This window comes from Bombyx mandarina, chromosome 25, assembly GCF_030267445.1.
Source record: "Bombyx mandarina strain Sakado chromosome 25, ASM3026744v2".
In the NCBI taxonomy this organism is placed as follows: Eukaryota; Metazoa; Arthropoda; class Insecta; order Lepidoptera; family Bombycidae; genus Bombyx; species Bombyx mandarina.
The window spans coordinates 9289029-9316570 of NC_143231.1; the positions used below are offsets into that span (position 1 = coordinate 9289029).

Here is a 27542-nt window from a genome sequence, read left to right on the forward strand (position 1 = left end):
AGATTCGGATCTCCTGTCTCTCAAAAATGCTCTGAAACGTCACCAATCCGATGACAGTAGTAATAAACTAAGGCTAAATTCATATTAAGTATAATAGTAAAAGCGGACCCAAACATTAAAGTATGTAAGTTCAAAACTGCGGCCATTAACGGCACAGTCATGAAAACATTAATTAGAAAACTTGAAGGTTCCTGCAGCGTCATTTCGCCTGAAAACATCTCTAGACTTTGTTATTACACCTTGAGAATTTTAATGAGTTTCCACTTTAGACGTGGGTACGCTTGAAGCTTTTCACAACTGTGACCATCAGATTGCCCTGTTAAGTAAGCCATTAGTACATAATATTTTTACTTTGAAACTACGTGATAATTTTTACTAACATTGAATAAGAATATTTTTATACTATTGCATAGATTTTATCGCGGACTTGAGCGCGGCTTGAGAGCGGAATCATGAAATTCCGTAACGAAAAAAACCTTACACCCCTCACTCCGCCTACCATGTAGCTCGCGTTCAACACATTCACATGTTGCGCTTGTGTAGTGTTTGTGAATAAGCGCGTGGGGTGACGTCACACTGCATGCGAATCATGAAAAATCTGCCCATCTCTCTCTCGCGCGGTCTAGCTTATGAGTGTGAAGGGGACAGTTAAGGTTTTGCTTTTATTAATGTTTAATATAGCGTGATCTTGTTTTATTATTGTTTTAACATTAAATTATCATTGTCTAATGATAATTGCATAAGTTGTTAAAAAAATCCTATGCAATAGCTTTACCGCGGCAGTTCCCGAGTGCCACATGTTTTTTTTTCTTTTTCTTTTAATTTTATTGCCCAATCTTTTCATCTTGACACTATCGCTCTGTTTGATTTTCAATGAGACGACGAAACACAATAATTAATTCTCCACCTCTGGCTCATAAATTGCAATCCTCAAGCGAGAGTTTCAATTAATATAGTTCCAATCGGCTCAGAATCACCAGTAATAAATGGATTTCCGTTGTACCAACGATACCCGAACCGTGAACCGATCTGTCTTACCGAAGTGTTATCTTTGTTAGATATTACTATCGTATATAATGTGGAATTTGAATTGATTTGTATTTTATTGTTATTATAATACATATTTCGAAGAAAAAAAACCTTGATCGCATAAAATAGTGTCGTCATTAATGCTGACGCAATCCTAGTCCTAGCATTACCATGCATTAGGCCCTTTCTATTTTCCAGAAATGACTGTTTGTTTACGTAGCTGTAAATGTAATTTTTCGTGTTCTAATAATCGATTTTCGTATTAATTCCATTCCAGCATGAAAATATATACGTTCTCGTTTCTTGATTACAAATCGCTACATTTGCGCGGCTCAAGTGCTGAACGGAGACCACTGGATCCCCGAATAGCTCGCCTCTAGTGTTTCACGATGACGTTCAAGACACTTGAGAGGCTCTCACTCATAATGAGCGTCGATATTTTTTTTTTTTAGAATATTGAAATATCTTCTAGATCAAACACAAACTTTGAGTGAAACCTGTGTTTGGTTTAGGAAAAAGTAAAGTAGCTTTGGTTCGCTCGAATTTCCAGTATGTTTTTCGTATCAATTTGCAGACATCTTTGATTAAATTTAAGACGAAAAATTTTCATATAAATTATCACGAGAAAATTGACGAAACCGCTTCAGATAGATGGTAATGATAAACCTAAGTTTATATTAAGCTTAATCAATGACAGAATGCGGATGACGTCAAGATTTTAGATTCAGAACTATAGGTACACAAAGGGTAGAATCTGATTAATCAATTTAAGTTCGAAGTTTATTTAATTACCTTTATTATTAATTTAAGAGCTTTTCTTTAATAGCCCATGAATATTTCGCGGTAAAAATAGAAGGTGGTGGTAGCCTATGCGTGATTACAATGTGAGATTCCAGCATTATCAAATATGCACAATTTTGAAGATTTTATAATAAAAAAAACAATTCCTTGTTATGTCGTACAAAAAAAAATCTTAAAAAAATGTAATTTAAAAGAAATCGTCAGAGCGTTATGAACCAAAAGCGAACTTGTCCACCCTATTAAATTAAACAAAGTACAAGAAAGTTTTATATGAAACGAACAAAGCTTATCCGGGAATAGATGAACCGGTAAACTGGGTATTGTATCTACAACAGGAAGACTACGGCGGTAACGTTTCGCGTAAACTAATTCTGAGGTTGCTTGGTGCAATTTATAGTGATCCAGCGATTAAGTCTAATATTCCTTTTTTTTCTTAAACTCCTCATTTCACTGAATTATATGGAGACTTAATAGCAACATTTTATTTTTCAAAGGCATTTTTAAATTAAATTCTTTAATTTTCAAATGCTCTTTACCATATGTTAGATTATTATAAATATTCAAGAAGCTAGTTTAAAGTTTACAAGATTATTTTCAGAATATATTGCCAAATAGCATTTGTTTGTATAATAAAGAAAAGTCGTATGGTTTCCTTTTTTCTTTTTTTTCCCATTCCAACATGCATCTGATAATGATAAAGCTTGGTAGAGTTGTTGTTGGCACTCTAAAGAAGTTTTTCGTCATAGTACTATGAAGGTACTACAGGTGACGCGTAGGTGGTTTCAAGTAACTATCATATAACGTTTTTCATATAATTAGCGCTATGACTGACAGTTGTTCGTGACCTAGTCTCTCTAGTTGTATATAACTTATAACTATTTAAACGATCAATTACAGTATAAATATATGGAAGAACGATCTTACAGTCCATCTGGTGTTCAGTGGTTACCGGAGCCTATAGATTTTAGAAAATTAAGTATACCCACCACATTGAAACAAAAGCTAACATCGCAGCTAACAACAAAAACTAACATCCAGGCAGCGCAGGAACGGTCTTTGTGGCGAGGCTCGGGGTAGGCCTATGTCCAGCAGTGGACGTCTGTGGGCTGATAAAAAGAAGAAGAAGAATTGACAGAACCTAACAAAACTCAATCGCTGGGATTATTTGAATTTACTCTTTATTAGAGACCATACTTATGAAGGTTTTACCACTATCCCGTATGAACTACATATATGTTCTTTTATAGTAACTAGAGGTCCCGCAGTAGTCGAAATTCGACTATAATTAATTGGAATTGTAAGTTTGTACACTATTATGATTGTATTTTATACTTCTATAATCACAAATTTCGCCAAGGCTACACTATAAAAAAATATTAATAAAGACAAACAATATTTAATCTATTCTCAATTTGACCACAGACGTCAAGAACAAAAGTGTGACAATAAATAGTATGCATGCGTGTGTGTGTTAAATACATGGTATGTAGTGTATGTAATGTTTTCTTTATTGATTTAATGTATCTTTTATGCATTATTTAAAAAAAAATATTAGCATTGTGCACTTCTTCTCTATATTCTCTATAAGTGTGGAAAATTTCATACTCCTCCGTCCCCGCAATTTTCGTAAAAAGAGATACAAAGTTTTTCCTTCACATATTAATATATAGATTACAGTTTTATTTTACAAGTACTTTCGAAGTTCCTGAGCTTACAACAACAACTGTATTAGAAGCATGATGAACGCAAATTATATTATACCATTGCGAAGAAATAAATAAAGTTACCAAACTATAATTTTCCGTTATGTTCTTCTAACTTGGGCCGTTCAATTCCTGGAACTTATTACAACTTTCGTCGCAGTAATCTTGGGGCGAGACGAGCTCGACTTGGACCTAACCCGTTTACCAAACGAATGAGTCGGGTAACTGTACTTGATACTCCATGGATATTTAACGGCATTCTCGAGTTTTCTTTCCTGGTATTATGAAGTCCTTGGCGTGAATTATGATTTCCTTAGATAGATATGGTATTTGAAGCAACGGGGTTTTTTGAAATACACTTTAATGAAAAATTAAACGATCTGAAGCGAACCTGACGTATCCACATCGTCGTGTATTTTTTTTTATTGCTTAAGTGTGTGGACGAGCTCATGGCCCACCTGGTGTTAAGTGGCTACCGGAGCCCATAGACATCTAAAACGTAAATGCCGCCACCCACTTTGAGATATGAGTTCGAAGGTCTCAGTATAGTTACAACGGCAGTATAGTTACTGTCCCTTGCGTGTGGATATGCTCTACAACGTAACGGAGACTGCTCGCATGTTTTCTAGCACATGTGCCCGACAGCTGTACAACTGGCTTTTTTTATCTATCTGGGCAACTTGGCATTCAAACGCCGAGGGACTCCAATACCAGGGATCCCACTGAAAGGAAAATTTGTAGGAGTCCCGGAATGGAAGGGCATTACAACTAAAAAAATAACGAAATCGTACGAAATACGGCCCACGCCCGCCGAAACCCGGTGCTCACTGTATCGCCATGGACAAACCCATTGCCGCTGACGATTAAGACACCTACAACCCTTTTTTTTTGGGCCGGGTTCTGAACCTCCTACGAGGTCCCCGCGCCTAGGGGGCGCGCGGGGTATGTGGGACTCAACGATCTGCAGGTGTTGAGAGCAGACCGCGGGCCCAAGGAATTTTAGGGCCCACCCACTAAACGACTCCCCTGCACTCTTACACCCGACGTCCGATCTCCGTCCGGGGTCAAAACCCGGTCAGAGTAGGGTGGTTCCCGCGGTCAACACTATAACCAGACATGCGGCGCCACCCCGAGGACGCCCGACCGACGGGTCGTCGAGGCGATAGTCGACGACCAACGACGTCGGTCTCCGCGGTACGGCGGCCCTACCAGGCCGCCCAGGCGTTGCCGCTGGTGTTCCGGGATACCCCGCTGGTCCAAAACCAGCCTGCCGGGTCGGAACGCGATACACCGCCGACCGGGTTGCTCTTCCACAGTATGTTCGGCGACGACAGCGCCGACGAAAATGCGGACCGCATCGCAGTCCGCAGCCGCCGACGCGTCATCCCGTCCTCCTGGTGCCAGGGCGCTAGAGTGACGGTAGCGTGCGGCGCAGCCTCAACCCCCTTAGGTCGCCCGGTGACCATCACCGGAAGGAGACTGCCTCCTCATAGGGGCCGGAGCTGGACAAACGCCCTCCTCCGACACCCGAAGACACCTACAACCCGCCCCAACCCGCAACCTGTACCTGCGTCTCGTCTAAAGTCCCAAGCCTACTGGCAGCACATCCCCAAACTGCGCCCGCGTACCGCAACGAAAAACTCAATAAATACTACCAAGCACCCACCATATTCACCAGATATGGCTCCAGCCGATTTCTTTCTTTTTCTTAAACTCAAATTACCACATTCTGGCACTAGTTTCCATTCGGTAAAAGATATTATGTACTGGTAGTAGGACGTCTTGTGAACATGGATAGGTACCACCACCTGCCTATTCCTGCCCTGAAGCATTAATCGTTTCAGTTTAAAAGCTGGGGCAGCCATTGTAAAACTGTGATATCAGAAAACATGTCTCAAGATGGGTGGCGGTATTTACGTTGGAGAGGTCTGTGAGCTCCAGTAACCAATTTACACCAGGTGGGCCATGAGGTCATATCGAAGCAATAAAAAGAAAATAAAGGAGAACTAGTCACGGATCTCCGGAAAAAGTGTTTAAAAATATTTTGATGATTTGATTATGGGTTAGCATAAGGGTAATAAATTAAATTTGGATGAATAAAATTAAATAAAATACCTTTTTTTGTTTTATTGATCTTTTCCCGGTACTTTCTTGATAGAGTAGTACATGGTACACATAATATAGATTATAGCAACGAAAAAATTTAAAAAAAATCTAACTCACTACACTAACTATACTGAGACTTTAGAACTTGTATCACAAGGTGGATGGCGCGTCTACGTTGTAGATGTCTATGGGCTCCAGTAACCACTTAACATCAGGTGGGCTGTGAGCTCGTCCACCCATCTAAACAATAAAAAAAAAAAAAAAAAAACGTGTTATTTGGAGATAACTTTTACTGAAACACTCTCAGTCCTAAGCTCAACAAAATCCCTTATAAGATATCAACTATTCCCTGGAGTTGAACAAGTGAAATGCAACTTAAATCCTTTTCTCGCTGTCAGTCAACGCTGTCGGGGTAAGCGCTCGGCTTACAAAATAGTTAAACTGGATTATAAAGTACAGACCTTTGTTCTTCGTGTTCTATCACTCAACTCTGTTTTGTATGACATTGCTTTTTTCTTTCCATTGGATTGCTGTTTCAGTGACGTTCTAAAAAAAAAGTGCGTGCGTACAAAGTACACATGTCAGAAGTGAAACTTTTTCTTATATTTATACAAATCTAAAACTTTAGATTTCGGAGACTTATAGGAAGGGAAAAAGGAAGATATGTTCCCGCCAAAAGTCTGTCAAATGTCAATCTCTTTTTTTAATTTCCTACCTAAGCTGAGAGCCTTGAGAGGCTATATCAGCGTAACCCTAACTTTTGTAGGTGAGCTCACGGGGCTCAAACCTGATGACGTTGCTAATACGAACCCTAGCAAGAGCCGTGCTTCGCAGAATCTACCACCGGCTCGGAAACGCGACCCACTGAGAAGATCCGGCGAGAAACTCAGTGGGCTGTGTTTGAGAGTTAATTTACTCGTCGAGCCCTTCGTCGCAAGCGACGGGTTCGACGAGAACGGTGACCGGTGCTTGAAGTACCTAGAAGCACCGTTAGTGGATCGGGAGGATCCGAGATGACGTGTTTTGGGCGACGTCGACTGCTTTCCATTCTGTCCGCAGGATCGGGAATGTAGTTACCGGCGGCCACGATGAGAGGGTTCTCGTGTCGTGCCGCTTTATCGAAGTGGCGCATTGACGCCGACTGCATATACTTACTGGTGGACTCTAAGTCCAGGTCGTCATGGAGGTCGACGTTCCTGACGAACCACGGGGCTCCGACGGCTATCCTGCAAAAACGGGATTGAATGATTTGGAATGACTTTAAGTGAGTGCGGGCCGCGTGAGCGAACACTACACTTGCATAGGTCATGACGGGGCGTATGCAAGTTTTGTAGAGTGTCACCTTATTTCTAAGGGACATTTTACTTCGCCTACATATCATCGGGTAGTGTCAATCTCAAATCTCATTGTTGACAGTACCATTATGTTTAGATTTCTAAATTGTAAATGACTAATATTTTGCCAATTTAATTGACTAATTTAATTTCATGCTATTTGATTAATGTTCCAAATTCTTTTCATTTCATTTCAATTCCTATTAACATTTTTCACAAAAAAAATATAAAATATTAGGCCGTATGGTATGATACATTTGCCTTTCCAGTTAGAAAAATACAACAACTACTACCACTGACATTTGACAAGTACTTAATTTCAATAGTAGTTTGATGTCACTTCCGTTGCATACCTGCGTGACGTTCTGTAAAAATTCTACCCTCATGCGCCTAAAGAAGTTTCACTTCAAAAATGTATAATTTGCAACGTTTTTTTAATGATATCCTAAATAGATTTTCATTGTAAACGATTCAATAAAGATGACTAGAGCCCTGAAACTGCGATACTTTAAGACAAATATTTTTTTAATGGAAACTAGCGACATCTTGTAGCGGATGCCCCTAAACTGATACGTTGTTAAAGTTAAGGAATTTAATTATTGTTTAACTTAACACAGATAATAAAAAAAAATCATACAAGTCTTTATTTGTTCTAGACGAATTGATTCAATTTTATCAATTTGTGGTTACGGAAAATTTTCAAAATACTTCATTAAAAATAAAATACAGGATAGGTAATATGTTAATAGGTAATATGTATGCCATCTACAGGAGCAATGAGAAACTAATCGAAGCGAAGCCATCTAGTGGCCGATGCCCGTAAACATTTTTGTTGAGTGCTTGAGTTGCTTATAGATAACTAATTTATGTGTAATCATGTTATATATTTCTTATTTTTTTAAATAATCAATATGCAAGGTAGTTTAATAACCTAAAAGTACATATTATTATCCGCAACACGCTTCATCAAATTATAGAAACAGAGTTATAAAATCGAGTCTAAATCACAGTGGTGGTATTTTATTGTATAGTTCCTGACCATTCAAAACTGAAGAATGTTAAATTGCAGCTGAATCGTATTCCAGTGCTTGAAAATGAGATTACAAAATTCAAATATACACGGGATATACCTAAAAATACTTTCTCGTGAAAACCATCGAAATTAATAATTATAAATGACATAACAAGTTAAATTTGAGAAGGCGGTAGTTTGAACATCTCAGTATCTATCTTCCACATAACGGGGTGACGTCATTAGTTAAATTTTGTCAAAGTTTGAAATAATTCTCTAAGTATTTTATTCGGCTTTCGCGAGTCGTAGTTATAATTACAATTACTTTCATGAATTAATCTTGTGTTTTTATTGTTACCACAATATTGACCTGGGGACGAATAACACCTTAGGCGTCCGTGAAACAGGAGAAGTAAAATATCGGTAACGAAGTAAACAATAAAAAACCCGATAATAAACCTTAACCTTAATTTCAATGTTATATTCTAACTTTCTCATTTTTTAACGGAATTTATAATTTTAAATGTTAATTGTGTTTTGGTGTGCCATAAAGTATATTCTCTCTCTCTCTCTCTCTCTATGTACCTAGTCAGGTCATAAATTCTGTCACATGTTTAATGTAAAATAATTGAAACAAGTTTATTCATTATGTAACCATTCATATACCAAAATGAACTTAACAAAACATAGATTCTTATGACACTAAAGTTTATTCAAAATGACCTCCGTGATTTTGAATACAGGCCTTCAATCTGCGCGGCCAGTCATCTATCGCAGCACGAACGAGGTCCATGTCAATATCGGCGGCTGCCTTAATCAAGGATGTCTTGAGTGACTCCAAATTGGGATGAGGCTTTGAGCACGCCTTTTCCTCCAAGTGTTGCCATATCTTGTAATCTAACGGATTCAAATCTGGACTGGAGGAGGGCCAGTCTTCGTGCCGGATGAAGTCGATTTCACGCGCCGCCAGCCAGTCTTGTGTGCTCTTCGCTCTATGAGCTGGCGCCGAATCTTGTTGGAACACACATTGCCTGTTATTGAACATGGTATGAGAAACAGGTTCCACAAGGTTCGTCAGGACTGTATTTTGATACACAACTGCATTAGTTTTTACACCTTTCTCACAAAAATGTACCTCTGTTAAGCCCCAATAAGAAACTCCCGACCATACCATGAGCGAGGATGGAAAATGACCTCGTTGGACAAGCGGTATACGGTTGCTCGCTTCTTCACTACTGTGTGCGTACACCTTATCATTTTGTTTGTTGTAGCTCTCTTCTACGGTAAAAATTTTTTCATCCGAAAAAAGAATTTCCCGATAATTTTTTCTCGCGTACCGCTTCAACAAAGCGCGGCATCTCTTCACTCTCAGGTTCATTAGACGAGCATTCAAACGATGTCCTGTTTTTCTTCGATATGCCCGAAGCCCTAAGTCTTCATTTAACACCCTTTTCACCGTGGTTCTGCTTAACCCCATCTGAAGGGCCAACAGTTTATGCTTACGTTTGGGATTTCTTTGAATTGCCTTCACAGCTTTTATCACTGCTGGAGTCCTAACAGACCGAGGGCGACCACTTCTTGACCTGTCATCTACACTAGAGTCTTCATTGTATCGTTTGATGGTACGATAAACGAATCTTTTGGTTATATTCAAAATGTTCAGTATGTTAAAAATTTGAATTGGCGCATAACCTCAACGATGCAACGCAATAACTGCAACACGGTCTTCTTTAAGCATCCACTCCATATTTAAAAATGAGTTAAATTCTAAAAGTATACATTTTTATTTTCATGAACAATTTGAAATTCGAATTCAATAAACTTTTTTGTGGCCAGCATTCTAAAAGAAAAGTTTTTACTGTGTGACAGTACTTATGACCTGACTAGTTATATATATTCAACTTGTCAACTACCACACCATAATTATTCATTTATATTTTCAGGGTTAATTAGCGTTACACTACTCCTGGTGCAACAGTTCATTATTGTATTTTATATTTTAGGAAAACCGGAAAACGAAATGATTGAAAAATGTAGATGAAATCAAATAATACACGTACAGATTTTCAAAATGTTATTATAAAATATCTAGTTGAAAACATCGTTTCGTAATTTCTTATTTACTTAAAATAATAACGAATCCGTAAAAAATATTGCCCACTCTTTTTTTAGATTATTACCATTATGGGTAATATTACAGATATTCGATGAAAAGACGAGAGCGAAGGAAATCAGGGAAAATCACAGGACACCTTATCCGCAATCTAATCTTGGCCATTTAAGGAAAACTGTTTCACTGTAATTGCTTTTTGTGTTAGAATGTTTTTTTTTTTACTTTGACAGTGCTTAGTTTACGATGCCGTACAGAGTCCACGTGCTATTGAATGTCTACTGGTGTCCATAGACAACAACGTAAATAACCATCCACGTCGAGACATCAGATCGAATTCTCGATCGCTTTGTACAACAGCTGTTCCATTCTTCGAATCGTAACGGTCAACTGCTTTGCAGAAATAATCAAAGTTCGTTCATCATACACGTGTTCAGTGACCTATTCCTCACCAGTGAGGATTACAAGAACTAACACCCATCTTTTGCACGTGTTCGCAAAATACGCGCTTAGAAATAAGACATCAATGTCGCAGTAATATCTGTTGGAGGCTTCGATCAACAAGTTTATTGAATTCGAATTTCGAATTGTTCATGAAAATAAAAATGTATACTTTTAGAATTGTACTCATTTTTAAATATGGAGTGGACGCTTAAAGAAGACCGTGTTGCAGTTATTGCGTTGCATCGTTGCGGTTACGCGCCAATTCAAATTTTTAACATACTGAAAAATTTGAATATAACCAAAAGATTCGTTTATCGTTGTAAGGTTGGAGGGTAAATATACACTTCAAAGTGAATTTTTCTTATTTTCCTAAGCACTAAAATTCTCAGAATTGCGCGAGAGGGGACGAACTAAAAAAATCGAGATGAGTATTAGCGCGATGACCTGGTTCATATTGTTTGATCAGTTACTTGTTTTCCTATTCGCAAATGAATAAATCACCAATTAATTGTTGTTCGCACCTGCCGTTGTCTAACACAAATACAGAGCTCCCGAGAGCCTGATGAAAATATCACGCACGGTAAATTCGAAATCGTTATTTCTCAATAACAAATTCATTATTAATCTAGAGTCACCTTTGATATCCGAAGTTACACTAACGGTAGATAATTCGTTCCGAGAAAGCACGCTAAGCTCATGTATCTACTAAGCATTAAGTATGTAAGTATGTGTATAATAATAATAATAATAATAATAATAAAGCCCTATATTTCCGAACTACAACCATGAAATTTAACATTTTTGTGTTTTTTTTTTTTTTTTTTTACATTTTATTTCTTATAGTATATCTCGGAGTTCGGCGTGCCTCGTGGCATAGGCCTCCTCCAGCTCTCTCCATTGGGCTCGGTCCTCTGCAACTCTGGTCCAGTATGGTCCTAGGGTTAGGCGTATATCATCGCTCCATCTCGTTTTTGGTCGCCCCTGTCTTCTGGTGTCCCCTCTTGGATACCATAAAGTAACTTGTTTGCTCCACTTGTTTTTTTTGCAACGTAGCATATGTCCTGTCCAACTCCATTTAAGATTTTCTATACGAGTTATTATATCCGTTACTTTTGTCTTCCTTCTTATTTCCCAATTTCGAATCCTGTCACTAAGTCTGATACTCAACATGCTTCTTTCCATTGCTCTCTCTGTTTTAGCAAGTTTTTCTCTATGTTTGTCAGTTAGTGTCCATGTCTCACATCCGTAAGTCATGCAAGGGAGAATACAAGTGTTGAAAGTCTTTCTCTTAATATGTATACCTAGATCTTTATTCTTCATTATCTCTTTCAAGGACCAGTATTTTTTCCAACCGCATGCTATTCTTTTGTTTATTTCCTTGGACATGGAGTCTTCAGAAGATATAATTTGTCCTAGGTAAACGAATTCCTTCACATATTCGAACTTGGTTCCGTTTACCTCTATGTTCCTTTCTGTTGAGTTCGTCATTAGTTTCGTTTTATCTGCATTAATTTCTAGCCCTACTTCTCTGCTTTTTTCTACTATTTCTTTAATCATGTGTTCAAGTTTCTTAGGATCTTCTTCTAGCAAGATAATATCATCTGCAAATCTCAAATGATTGAGGCGACTTCCATTGATTATAATACCATAGTTATCCCAGTTTAATCTTCTAAATGTGCATTCCAGTACTGCATTAAACAGCTTGGGAGATAACGGGTCACCTTGTCTTACGCCTCTGTTTATTGGAAAGGGGTCTCCTTTTGACTCTAATTTAATACTGCTTTTACTTTTTTTGTAGATGGATTTGATTAGTTCTATATATATATCGTCCACTCCTTGTTGTTTTAGACTCAGCCAAATAAATTTGTGTTTTATACTGTCAAATGCTTTGGAGTAGTCTATAAAGCAGATATACAAAGTCTTCTGGTATTCATTGTATTTTTCCAAAACTTGTTTGATTGTGTGGATGTGGTCTATAGTGCTGTAGTTCTTTCTAAATCCTGCCTGCTCGATCGGTTGGTTTTCGTCTAAAGCCCTTGTTATTCTTTCTAGAATTACTTTTGCGAAGACTTTGTACACATTTGATATTAGACTGATTGGTCTGTAGTTGCCAATATCATCTTTATCTCCTTTCTTATGGAGGAGGATGATATGTGACTCATTCCATTGTTTTGGGATGACACCTGTTGTTACAATATCATTGAATAGCTTGGTTAGGATTGGGCTTATTTCTTCTTCGTTACCTCTAATCAGCTCATTTGATATATTGTCGGGTCCTGGAGATTTTTCTGGCTTCTGAGACATGATGGCTTTCTGTACTTCTTGCAAGAGTACTGGTGGTACTTTTTTATTATTCGTACTAGGATCGTTAACGGCGGTCTTTTCTCGGTCGGTGTCATTGTCCGAGTAAAGAGTTCGATAGTAATCTGTAGCAAGACTCTGAATTTTTCTGCGATTTGTTGCTTGTTTGGAGCTGTTGCTTTTTAGTTTTGGTATCCATTCCACTCCATGTTCTCTTAATTCCTTAAAAGCTTTTCTTGTTCCCCCTGTTCTTAGAATTTCATCTTCTAATTTTTTCGTTCTTCTTAATTTCCTATCCTTTCTTATGCTTTCCCGAATCTCTTTGCTCAGTTTAGATATTAACTTACGGTTTTCTTCAGTTTTTGATTTGTCTGTTATAAGTACTTTTCGTTCTTCCAGGAGCTCCATTGTCTTCGCACCAAACTTCACATCTTTTGTTGCATTTACTTTCCTCAATTTTGACAGTTGTGTGACCATGAGATCATATTTTTCTGTGACACTTCTGTTCGAGTTTACTATTTCTTTCAGTGTGTTGATGGACGATGAATCTATTTTTTCTTTGTGTTGTTCTAATGTCAATTTATTTTTAATATTATTTCTACTTCTTTTTGGTTGATGCTTTTCTAAACGGCAACGTACCATACGGTGGTTCGTATTAAAATTTAAGTTTTGAATAATGTGTGTATCTTGGAAAAACTTTGGTTTGTTAGTTATTATGAAATCGATTTCATTCTTATATTTGCCATCAGGTGATATCCAAGTCCACTTGGTTTTGGGTTTTTTTTTTGTAGAGCGAATTTAGTATTGTTAAGTTATTTTGTAGTAAAAATTCAATTAGTCGATGTCCGTTTGCACTCCTCTTTCCAAATCCATGTTTGCCCATTATCAGTTCTTCTCCGGGTTCTCTACAGCCAACTTGTGCATTAAAGTCACCCATGACTATGAGAAAGTTCTTATAATATTTTTTTATAATATCAGATAGTGTGCAGTAAAATCCCTCTCTTTCACTTTCCAATGCTAATTCTGTGGGTGCGTATGCTTGTATAATTGTCCAGGGTTTTTTGTATCTTGGTAAGTTAATGTTGAGTATTGCTATTCTGTCTGAAATGCCTATCAGTTCTTGTATAAAGTTCTTCAATGATTTTTTAATTAAGAAGCCCACACCTCTTTGGCCTGCTGTTTCACCTTTCTGATATAATATGTAGTTGTTTCGTTCAGTTATTTTTTCATCAAGCCTTCTCATTTCACATATTCCCAGGATATCCAGTTTTATATTTTGTAACGCCTTGTCCAGTTCAAGTAGGCTTTCCTGTGTTCGCAGAGTTCTTGTGTTGAGTGTTGCAATGTGGAATGTTTCGTTTCTTTTTGCTGGAGGGTTTTGGTCTAGTGCTACCGCGGAGACCAGCCGTTGTGGGAGACAATTTGTTCGTTGTTTTTGCTTAAGTCTAATTGTTTTAGCCGTTTCTATTTGTTTCCGGTTTTCTAGGGCCTTAATTAATTTTTTGGGGTATTGGGGCAGGTATCGGATCTTGTTTTCTCTATATAACTCAGTATGTTTGGTCTTATAATTTCATTTTTCTGTATTTTAGTACTTGGTTTGGTTGTATTTCTGGCTAAATTACTTGTACTGATTTTTTTCTGTGTTGCTTGATTGGGAGAATCTGAGGGTTCTCGCCTTCTTTTTTCTCTGCTATTGTCGTCCGGTTTTATTACTATGAGCTTATCATGTTTTAGATATGCAATGTTACCTTTCTTTTTTTCTTCTTCCACTTGGGATTGTAGTTTTTTGCGCCTTTCCAGAGTTTCCTTGGAGCAATCCTCTTTAACATATATATTTGACGGGAGATTAGACTTGTTCTTGAGTATAAGATGCTTCTTCCACAGGGTTGTTAAAGAAATTACGACTGGTCGGTTTTTGTTTTCCGTCTTTCTTCCGATTCTATATATGTTACTAATCTCTTGGCTGTTCATTTGCACTCCTAGGTCTTCTATGGTATCTTTTATATAATCTACTAATTCTCGCTCGGATTTTCCTATTTCGTCTACTCCGAAGAAGACGAGGTTGTTTTTTCGTTTCTCTCTTTCTAAGGATTTAATTTTCAACTCTAGTTCGGATACTTTGTTTGTGAGGAGTTTATTTTCTTCAATTATCGCATTTATTTTCTCGTCTATAGCTTCTGTGACGTTCTTAGTTACCGCCTTTGTTATCTGGTCGGCTTGTTTATCTAATTTCTCTTCGAGTTTACGTAGAAGTAATTCCATATTTTTATCCATATTGGTTTACTACTCTGGTAACTTTCTAGTTTTGTGGTGTTTTCACTGTTTTTTGTAGAGATTTTTAATTATTTTACTGGCAGCCCCGATGTTGATATCGACTACCGTCACTGACACTCGAATATATTAAGTGTATAATCTATGACTGACACTGTATGAGATGTTGTAAGGTTGGCACTATGTAAGTGACGAGTCTATTCTATTTATTATCACTTTTTAGGTTATAATGACAGTGAATGAATTTATTTATTTTCGTAGTAAGTAATCGCCCGCACTGATTTTTATTTCTAAGTAACTTAATAGTCTTCGTTTTATTAGATTGTCACTGGAATAGTGTTGTATTCACTATTTTTGCACTGTTTATAAGTTATTTCACGCGGAGGTCTTTAGCGTACGTGTTGACACTTTCAATACCGGAAACGGAATGAAGTATGTGTATACATGTATATATTTATTAAGCGGGATTTCTGAATTATTTTCTTCTAGTAATTATACGATTAGTTTTAAATTCAAATGTTAATAATTTGTTTGGGAAACGAATATTTTAAAATTTTCTTCTTCATAATAAGTTTTCTTTCTCATCGAAATCATCCTATAATATCTGCGGAACGTCACACATTGTCCAATCACAAAATTGCCTAAAATTGATGATGAATAAATCTAATTCAATTTATTACTTTCAAGAACATTCTGTTTCGTCAGAGTGGTGTTGGAATAACGTTATATTCGTACTTGACCTGATATTTTACTGACGTAAATAAAAAAATCTGGAGCAAAATAAGTCTAACATTATCGCTGTCAACTAAACAAAACAAATTACTTGAGGACGGAAAAGTGGTATATAATCTCAGATTCAGGACAAAGTTTTTCACAGATGAGAAATAAAAACGTACCAGGGACGTACTCTGGCTTTGAATCAAGTGTTTCTTAAAGAATATTACGTACACAGAGCGAAGACTTCTATTCTCGTCGGATCTTGTAAATTAACAGTAATACCGAATTTTTTCACAATTTGAGACTAATCTGAATTTTTCTATAAATACATACCCGAAATTTTAAATCAATACAATTTAGGTTTTTTTTTAAATATTGGGAACGTTTACATACGTAAAACCTACAAAATTTGCGTTTAGTGTACAGAAAGTTAAAGCCACTTTTATATTTATAATTTCAATTTCTATCAATCAAAATATGCATCCATGGTATCGATGCCAACACAGTTATAATTTTTCAAGACCCTTCTTGAAGAAGCCACGTGTCCGAGAAGCAACAAACTCTTCAAAGATATGTTACTGTGTACATGTGTACTGGTGGTAGGACCTCTTGTGAGTCCGCGAGGGTAGGTACCACCGCCCTGCCTATTTCTGCCGTGAAGCAGTAATGCATTTCGGTTTGAAGGGTGGGGCAGCCGTTGCAACTATACTTGAGACTTTAGAACTTATATCTCAAGGTGGGTGGCGCATTTACGTTGTAGATGTCTATGGGCTCCAGTAACCACTTAACACCAGGTGGGCTGTGAGCTCATCCATCCATCTAAGCAATAAAAAAAATAAAAAAATATGTTGTTACAGCGTAAGATAAAAGTGCCATAGGTATTTTATGGTTGTGCAAGCGCTCCGTTTGATACCTCCTCACCTCCTCCGGCCGGTCCATCTAAATCCATCTCTGGTAAAAGGGGATGGAGTTTGGAAGTCATCAATTTTTAGTATCAAAGACAGTGCCGGCAAGTTTTCCCGGAGTTACACAAAACAGCTTACAGAGTTGTTTGTGATGTTTTTCACCGGTTTTTCGCGACAATCGAACGCTCAACGTTTTCGCTTCTGTTTGTTGTTGCTATATACAAGTATATAAATGCATATAATATACTTTTAAATGATCATCTAAGAATTTCCAAGCCCAAATTTACAACCTATGTCATAGGTACAGGATGTACCCAGTATAAATATGTGTAGGCAAATGAGACTAACAACAAATATACTCACAGAGCGAACACTTTTTATTCCTACCTAAGCAAATAGCCTTGAGAGGCTATTTCAGCGTAACCTTAACTAGTAGCTGACCTCACGGGGCTCAAACCGGAGTGATGCTAACACTGACCCTAGCAAGAGCAGTGCTTCGCAGAATCTACCACCGGATCGGAAACGCGACCCACTGAGAAGATCTGGCGAGAAACTCAGTGGGCTATGTCTATGGGAAAACATCTTCTTTAAAGCAAATGTTGATTGCGACCGGGAATCGAATCTGGGGTTCGTGAAAAACACATTACAGTTCAGGGTAATTAGTTTAGAACCAGTCTACGGTACGAGTTTATGGCCCATCTGGTGGTAAATGATTACCGGAGACGATCACAATTTACGCCGCTATTTTCCTTTAGATATGAGGTTGATGTGATAATATTAAGCTGCCTAATATTGCCTATCAATTAATTCTATAATATTACCTATCAATTAATTCTTGTTTCTGTTTTAAACTATAACAAAGAAAAAATTAAATGAAATCGAGAACAATCTTTTTTTTAAATATATCTATCAAAATTTCAATGCATACAACCCTACTAAATACATACGACTCGTAGTTGTAATTATTAAAAAAAAAACAGCAACAAAATCAAATCAGTCATAAAATATGATATTTTGAAATATCAAATATGACTTAGTTTAAGTTAATTACTTACTTAGCTCGAGAGAATAGCATACAATTTGAAATATAATTTAATCCAAATTCCGTAACAAAAGCAGTGTTCATTAATAATTTTCATAAAGTGCGAAACGCCAGTCAGATAATAAACGTTTGCACGGTGAATTCATATAAAAACGTCGGAATATGAAAATGTCTTCGAAAAAAGAAATCCATTCGCGTGATTGAGTAAATAGCTGTGCTATTGTTCAGTACACCTGACTAAACACGGCTCCAAAGTGTAAGAAAGAGCGACTCTAGTTTTCAATGTCGATATTATAATGGTTTTTTTTTTTTTAGGAAAACTAAATTAAACTACTTCTGTTAATTAATTCCTTTTGGATGAAAAATCGTTGTCGCAACGATAATTTTGACCTAAAAATCAGATTTGTGTAAAATAAATATGAGTACAACCTAAGTACAACGCTATCAAATCATGTCACGATAGAAGGCTTCAATTTGTACGATATACTTTTTTCAAAGCTGTTTGATTTATTATGTATTACGTATATTCATGAAAGTCTTCAATGTGCCTTCAATAACATTATTTTCCATGTTTTAACCTATGTTATTAATGTTTTTTTTTATAATATATTAAAGGTTGGCGTACTCTTTTCCGAGGTGATTTAACGGGCTCCGATAAAAATCAATGGCTTCGTTGGTGTTCCTAGCATTGGATAAAAATTCATCTACCTTTCACGACAACAAAGGCGAAGATCTTCTTCATCTTACCGGATATCAGAGTTTCGAAAAACAAATACAGGTGATGATACGGCTATAATTGGTAAATTTACTTAAACTAGAGGTCCCGCAGTAGTCGAAATTCGACTATAATTAATTGGAATTGTAAGTTTGTACACTATTATGATTGTATTTTATACTTGTATAATCACAAATTTCGCCAAGACTATACTATAAAAAATATATTAACAAAGACAAACAATACTTATTCTCAATTTGACAACAGACGTCAAGAACAAAAGTTTGACAATAAATAGTATGCATGCGTGTGTGCGTCAAATACATGGTATGTAGTGTGTGTAATGTTTTCCTTATTGACTTAATGTATCTTTTATGCATTCTTTAAAAAAAAATTAGCATTGTGCACTTCTTCTCTATATTTTCTATAAGTGTGGAAAATTTCATACTCCTCCGTCCGCGCAATTTTCGTAAAAAGGGATACAAAGTTTTTGCTTCACGTATTAATATATAGATTACACGCAATGTATAACAATTAATATTAAAATAATGAGGTCGCGTGCGAGCCGGGCTCTTTTATCATAGATTACATATGTAGTTCACAAAATAAGAAATGATAAAATGAGAAGCTCAATTATAAATTAATTTAAAAATAAAATCAAATCTTTGTTCGTAATTCAAGTACTGTCACAACATTCATCAAACCGCAAATGAACTTGTTCAACGTATTGTATGAACTTAAATGAATTTTTTTAGGCAAAATAACTCACAGTACAGATGACACACGCGTAGTTTCAACAAATTGTGTTTCGTACAATTAGCGTGATTGCAGCTGGGCGTGGCTGTTAGTAGACATATTTGATATACTATTAAGATCATCAGATAGATATCTTTATAACAACGACTCTTTTTCATGATTCTAACCGGCTTAGTACGAAGGTCGTTACATTATGTAATTCTAATTTTGTTTGTTATTGTTACGCACTGAGGTTCGGGATAAATAAAAGTTCTACCGACGTACAAATTAAAACTATATCAGCAGTTAAAACACTCACAGAACACTGTAAAATTCTTAATTCACTTCTTCCGCTTCGCTTCAGGTGATCCGTTCGCTGTTTCGCTTCGAGTGGATCCAATTACTAACATGCCATCTCTGCAATGTTTTTATGGTCTATACGACATTCCTAGATGTATCAAGAACATTCTGGGCAGATTAGCTTCGATGTGTGTTTCCGCTATCTGACGATGGATGGCGTTACTCTTACCGGCGTAACATTATTGTAGGTCTCAGACTTTGCTCACATCGTGATAAAATTTCATTACTTTGTTAGTGTATACATTTTATAGTATAATTTATTATTAATGAAGCCCACGTAATAAATTATTTGTGTTCTATCTTAATTGTTTCTGTCCACAATGTTTTCATTGTTGTGTAGAGTTGTCATAAATATTGTGAAAATAATCTTAAACAATATAAATAAATACATTCATTAAAATCGCTCGTGACTTGTACTATGGCAAAATATTAAGCGAACTATCCTACAATCTCATACCTATAAATTATTTCCTCGCAATGGAATCGGATCCCCTCGGCTTTTAGGCCTTTGGGGACTGAGGCCAAAGTTTGTTAATCAACATATCGAAACTTGTCATAACTTGGGAAAAACTGTTACAGTTTATTGGGTCCGAACTATTGGGGAAAGGTCAGAATTGATGGATGTTTTACCTCGGTTGATTTTTTTAATTAGCCAACGAATGTTATTAAATAAAATTATCAGTAAGAAGCGCGCATTTTTTGTGTATTTGATGGACCATATCAACCAGGAAATTGAATTCAGAATTGGAAATTGAAATTGAAGTATTGTATAAAGTATGACTCCTTCGTCACATAAATAGACCAGATGACAGTATCTATGCTTATAGGTCCATAAAACGTTCTACCTCAACTAATTAAGTTAGACAGAAGAGAACATTCTGTATTGCATATTAAAAAAAAACAAGTACAAAATTTGATTCAATGCTCTAGACCAGTGATTCTCAACCTTTTTTTGTTGCGGCACATATTTAACGATTTCAAAATTTGGCGGCACACAAAAAAAAGATAAAAATTATTTACTTACTACAACATACTGGTTATTTAGTTTATCAAAAAATTTTAATATACGAAATAAACTAAAATATACTATAATTTTTTTTTGTGGAATTAAATATATATTCATGTTTAAAATATTTTCTTTTCAAATTATATAATTTAATAATATTAACATTATTATATATTCGCAAAATTTGGCGTAACACTTTTGAAATTTGGCGGCACACAAAAGTGCCGCGGAACAGTGGTTGAGAATCACTGCTCTAGACTATATAGCATTAAGAAAGAGAGAGAGAGAAAGACAGCACTCGACAAAGCTGAAATTAGTCGATCGTCACTCTTCAAAGTCGATGTGCAATATTTTTCGCCGGGTACTGTAGACGACTAACTTTCTATCCTCAGTTTTGCTCGCGTGGACACTTTAAATTGCGTGAGCAAAAACTCGTTGATCGGAACGGGATGAAAGAGAGCTTATATTGTTTCCCAGAGTCTAAACTAAATCCATACCGAATTTCGTCAATATCGATTCAATGGTTAGAGCATGAAAGCGTAATAGGGAGATTCTCACGGATCGCTTGGAACCTCTGGGTCTGCGGAGGGACTTCGGTTCCTTCTGTATTTTGTACCGTATGTTCCATGGGGAGTGCTCGGGAGGAATTGTTCGAGATGATACCGTCATCTCGTTTTTGCCATCGCACTGCCCGCCACCGGAGTAGAGTTCATCCATACTACCTGGAGCCACTGCGGTCATCCACAGTGCGTTTCCAGAGATCTTTTTTGCCACGTACCATCCGGCTATGGAATGAGCTCCCCTCAATGGTGTTTCCCGAGCGCTATGACATGTCCTTCTTCAAACGAGGCTTGTGGAGAGTAATAAGCGGTAGGCAGCGGCTTGGCTCTGCTCCTGGCATTGCTGAAGTCCATGGGCGACGGTAACCACTCACCATCATGTGGGCCGTATGCTCGTCTGCCTACATGGGCAATAAAAAAAAATTAGTTTATTCTCTTTTCTAAGATTTCGTACTGCAAAAGTAAAGTTTAAGAATCTTAATAACTTTTACTGAAACTTTCGATATTAATGTAACACGAATATATTCTCTTCCAAATTAATTCCTATCTAACTGTGATAATAACTACATGAACTTCCGAAGTTCATTACTTCCGGAGATGATCGCGAATAATCAAACAGACGGACCAGAAATGAATACTAAAAAACTTTAATTAATGTTCTATTACTCTACTTTAGTTACCTCCTTTCTATTGATATTACTTTTTTTCAATATACAGAGACACCTGATTTTACTGATTGACGTCCATCTTTCTCGAAATCGTTCGTGAATATTTTACATATTTTTTATAGGCCATCACTTTCACAGTTCATCTTAATGCTAGTAGTAATATCTATACATATAAATAAAATTGGAGTGTCCCACTTTTTACTTAATGGGTACGTATGTATACCACAGTACATATATCCAAATATATATTTTTTTACTTTTGTCTGTCTGTCTGTCTGTTTGTTCCGGCTAATCTCTGGAACGGCTGGACCGATTTTGACGATACTTTCAGTGATAGGTAGCTGATGATATAAGGAGTAACTTAGGATACTTAGCTTACGATGATAGCTGAGTCCTGCGATGTTACCCGCGGTTATTGTCGTACCGCTGGTAACATTGCGGGACTCAGCTATCATGAATATTAAAATTTAATGTTTCCGAAGCGAAGCGAGGGCCGGTAGCTAGTCTATAAATAAAATTGGAGTGTCTGTTTGTAATATTGAAATAACCGCCTTTTACTACATGCATATGAATATATATACGGTACATACACCAAAATAGCATTTTTTACAATTTTTGTCTGTCTCTCTGTTTGTTCCCGCTAATCTCTGGAATGGCTGGACCGATTTTGACGGTACTTTCACTAATAGGTATTTGATGATATAAGGAGTAACATAGGCTACTTTTTTTAGACTAGCTTCGCCCCGCGGTGTCACCCGCAGTTATTGTCGTAACGCGCGTAACATTGCGCCTATCTATACTAATATTATAAAGAGGAAAGATTTGTTTGTTTGTTTGTATTGAATAGGCTCCGAAACTACTGAACCGATTTAAAAAATTCTTTCACTGTTTGGAAGCTACATTATTCCCGAGTGACATAGGCTATAATATTTTTTGAAAAAAAACTCGATCCTTACTAAATCTCCAATAATGTAACCCAAGGTGTAAAAAAATTACCTAAAATATTTTTTACAGCGTGTGCTCTGCGAAAACTATTGATGATAGAATAAAATAATGTACTACGACTTTGTAGAGCACATTATTATGTACGAAAAGTATCGCGACAGCATATGTCTGACTATTATAGTTATGCCACAAGAAATGTTCTTTTATTTAAAAAAATAAATCAACGTCAAATATCGTTGAAATTTTTGTTAAAGATCCGAGCGGAGCCGGAGCGGGCCGCTAGTCAATATTAAATGTAATGCTTCCGAAGCGAAGCGAGGGCGGGTCGCTAATACTACATATATATGGACGCAACCGCCATTATTGGCAATAATTAACATGATTTATATTTTACTTTATTACATGTTATTATTTATTTGTTATTAGTAACATGAAACTACTATTCTACCATTATTAATATTTAGTCGACATTGTTTTGATGTGAAAATGTTCAGAAGTTTAATGTAATTCTTTTTGTTTAAAAACACAAATGACTGTAAAAATTCTGAAATATTAATAATAAACGATGTTATTACTAACATTAATACTTTGATTAAGTATTGTAATTGTTTATGCAAATCAAATTGTTGACGCCATCTATTAGTCTGGATAATAATAATGTTAGCTTAAAAAAGTTAAAAGTAATTTATGTAAAATAAATTCATGTCAGAGTCATGTAAAAATCACTAAATTATTTATGGTAAATATTAAGCTACATTTTATAAAGTATTTGGCATTAATTCGATTTGTTTGTATAAAAGAAGTATCAAGTCACAAAATTGTGTAAAAACTAAGATATGGCTTTTTGTAATGAGCAAGCAATGTTAACGTATACATAACGAGTACATCAGTGGAAGTGTGAAAGTAGGCCCGCTAATTAACGAATTAAAGAGCGGACGGTTAGCGTGCTATGGACATGTGATGCGTAGAGAGAGAAGATGCATGTGACTAGGAGATGTATGGAAATGGTAGTGAAAGGTAGAGGGGGAAGAGGACGACCGAAGAAGACATGGATGTAGTGTGTGAATGACGATATGAGAGAGAGAGGAGTGAGTGTTGAGCTGTCAGTTGATAGAAGAGAATGGAACAGAAAAATTAGCTGTGCCGAAACCACCTAGTGGGAAAAGGTGAAGAAAAAGAAAGAGAGAAGCAATGTTAACGTATCATAGACTTGTATGATATTTTCATCGTAATAGATCTTATGTGTGAAAACCCTGAGGTATCGCCAATATATACTTAATATTGTTCAAAAATATATAATACTTAGGCCCTCTCATGAAAGAATACATAATATTGTTATGTTAATCCGCATATGTTTAGTAGATAAAAATGTTCATTCATTCTAAAGTTTTAAAATAACCAAATATAATGGTTTTTATACGTTCTCGTAAAAATATGCTTAGTACGCCGCGTTTAAAACTCTTTAGTTTGTTAAACATAAATTGAAATAGACGAAACACGTAACTTTTTGAAAATTCAAAATAAATATTCAAGAAATGCTTTAATCATTTATTTTAAGTGCATAAATATTCAAAGATTGTTCATTAAGTTTGCCAAAGATCATGTTATAGGATATTTTTTGAGTAAATCCTTGCAATACTCCAAGAACTGTAAATGTAATGAGGGACAATAAAATATTGTCAACAGCTGTGAACAATCCGCATGTAGGATTATGGTTTATTTCACACCTAATGTCTTTGTTAAAATTAGCAATTTAAAAAACCATTTACCATTGTAAACGAATTCAAAAATTATTCAAAAAACAGTTAAATACTAGTTGATGATTTAAAACACAATTACAATTATGTTTAAAAATTTAAACTAATTTAAAAATTCAGAATAATGCGTATAAAAAATTTAAAACTCACATTGTAAAATTATCAAAATATTTTAAATGTAAACTTATCTTTTTTTCACATTATTTTTTCAGCTCCCTACTCTTTCGTACAAGAAGGCACATGCTACGCAGCAACAATAGGCGTGACAGTGGAACCTACACGTGTGGTCATCAATCACGCCATTTCCCTAACTAAATAAAAATAACGTGGCTAACTTAGGTGCTGCTGAAACGAAAATACTCCACTGATAAATAAAAAAAGATCACCCCCCTCCTCTCTGAACGAGTCGTCTCCGTGTCCTCTGATCGGCCCGTCGGTCATACCCGTAGCCCCTAATCTTTGAGTAAAATGATTCTTTTTAGCTCGGTTTTATTGGCTTGATCTGTATCTATTTGACGAAATATTTCAATGTAATTTTCACCGACTTGAAGAACTTTCATATTGGACACGCAGAAGGGACCAATGCCAATATAATTTAATAACTTTAGCCCAATATCCTGACCAGATCATTAGGGCGAGAGAAGATTATGTTTGTTTTTAGTTACGGTTTTTTTCCAATTGACAACATTTTGTGCCATAATTTTTTAATTACATCTTTTCAAATAGCACTATTGGCTCTTCGCACACACAGACTTGCTTGCGAAACAACAAGAAATACGCTAATAATTAGTTAATGTTCTCCTTACAGAATAATTAAAAAAAACAGACCCTTATGTCTTCTAAGGTTAGAGGGTAAAAACCACAACAAAGACAGGGAAACATAAAGGAGATAGCTTTGATTATTTGGGCCTGGATATATCGAAAAGATGAACATCGATATCCACTAAGAAATGACACAAGGAAACAGACACAAGGACGTCTGAGCACGACTGGGTGTAAAATTAATAGATTCTTATAAAACAAACTAGGCGGTGGTAGGACCTCTTGTACTGGATGTAGGACCTCTTGTGAGTCCTCGCGGGTAGGTACCACTACCCTGCCTATTTCTGCCGTGAAACAGTAATGCGTTTCGGTTTAAAGGATGGGGCAGCCGTTGTAACTATACTTGAGACTTATATCTCAAGGTGGGTGGCGCATTCACGTCGTAGATGTCTATGGGCTCCAGTAACCACTTAAGACCAGGTGGGCTGTGAGCTCATCAAATCCATCTAAGCAATAAAAAAGAAAAAAGCTGTCTTTACTGAGTAACACGTACGTTTAAATCGTTGAGTCAATTCAAATAATTTCACATAGTCCCATAAACTTGGACGAAGATAAATCTTGTGAGATAATATTAAATTCAATGAGTGTCATGTCCGCAGCTCGTCCTCATTGAAACAGAGCTGAAACGGAAGTCAGTAAAGCAGTTTGAGACAGCAAACTATTTTAATTAGATCCTTGTCACAGCTAAAGGTCCATTCTATTGTCCCGATATCCATTCTGAACGTTACGGCGATTTAATTATTTGGTAACTGTATTCGGAAGGTGCGTCAATTATTGCGACGGTTATTTACATAATTTAGACCGCGATCCCACCATCACCGTAATGTTCTATATTCTCTAGTCTCTTATTTTATCTATTACTAGCTGACCCGGCAGACTTCGTAGTGCCTCAATCGATAAATAAAAGACCTAAACTTTTGTATAAAATAAACTTAAAACAAACAAAAGGAATCCGTCTGACGGGGGACACATCAAAAGGAAAACAAAATTGTTATTTTTATTTAATTCCGAGCATTTTCATATTTATCTACCTTTTAAACCTTCTCTGGACTTCCACAAATAGTTAAGACCAAAATTAGCCAAATCGGTCCAGCCGTTCTAGAGTTTTAGCGAGACTAACGAACAGCAATTCATTTTTATATATATAGAAGATAGAAGAAGAAGATAAAAGATAGAAGATAGAAGACAGAAGATAGAAGAAGAAGATAGAAGATAGAATATATAATAGAAGTGTAAATGCTCAATAGATGGATAAAGTATACAATATAAGAAATATAAATTGAGTTGTACAATGGCTCGGTTCTATTGATTTTTTAAGTTTATTGACGTATAAAGGTTATTTATTACAATTTATTTTTTATACTTCGTAATCTTAGAAAAGATATAATAAGTTTTATTTTAATACCAAGCTAGCTTTGCGCATTACACTTTCACGGTAAAACGATTGAATCGATATTGTCGAAATTCAGTATGCATATAGTTTAGATCCTGGGAAAGAATGTAAGTTGTCTTTCATCCTATTCCGATGAACGATATTTTGTGCTCCCGCAATTTAAAATGTAGCCCACGTGAGCGAAACTGTAGACAGAAAGCTAGTCGTGTACAGTACCCGGCGATAAATACTGCATATCGACTGGAGACTCGATGTAGGCAGACAAGCATACGGCCCACCTGATGGTGAGTGGTTACCGTCGCCCGTGAACTTTAGCAATGCCAGGGGCAGAGCCAAGCCGCTGCCGACCGCTTAATACTCTCCACAAGCCTCGTTTGAAGAAGGACATTTGGTATCACCAGTATTTTTCTCATAAATACTGTCAAAAGAGCGTAGTTTAGTTTTTTCTTTTTTAGTTAACCTATGTTTTGACTACTATTAACAAAATCTATATCTATACTAATATTATAAAGAGGATATTATTTAATATTATAAAGAGGAAAGATTTGTTTGTTTGTTTCGAATAGGCTCCGAAACTACTGGACCGATTTGAAAAATTCTTTTTGCATTAGAAGCCGACATTGTACCTGATGAACATAGGCTACTTTTTTTAAAAAAAAATTTATTTTATTTTTTTTGTTTCATGTGTGTTTTAATGTTTCCGAAGCGAAGCGAGGGCGGGTCGCTAGTTAATACATAATTTTATTTTACTTTAAACGACAGAAAATGTAACTGGTAAAAAATAAAAAATGATTAATATTAAAAAG

The 27542-nt window shown here is 36.1% G+C and overlaps 1 protein-coding gene across 1 annotated transcript in view; it reads right to left on the minus strand.

Annotated features, from left to right (window-relative positions):
- Positions 1 to 27542, minus strand: part of LOC114240739 (uncharacterized) — a 106799-nt gene that overhangs the window by 51030 nt on the left and 28227 nt on the right. The window lies entirely within an intron of this gene.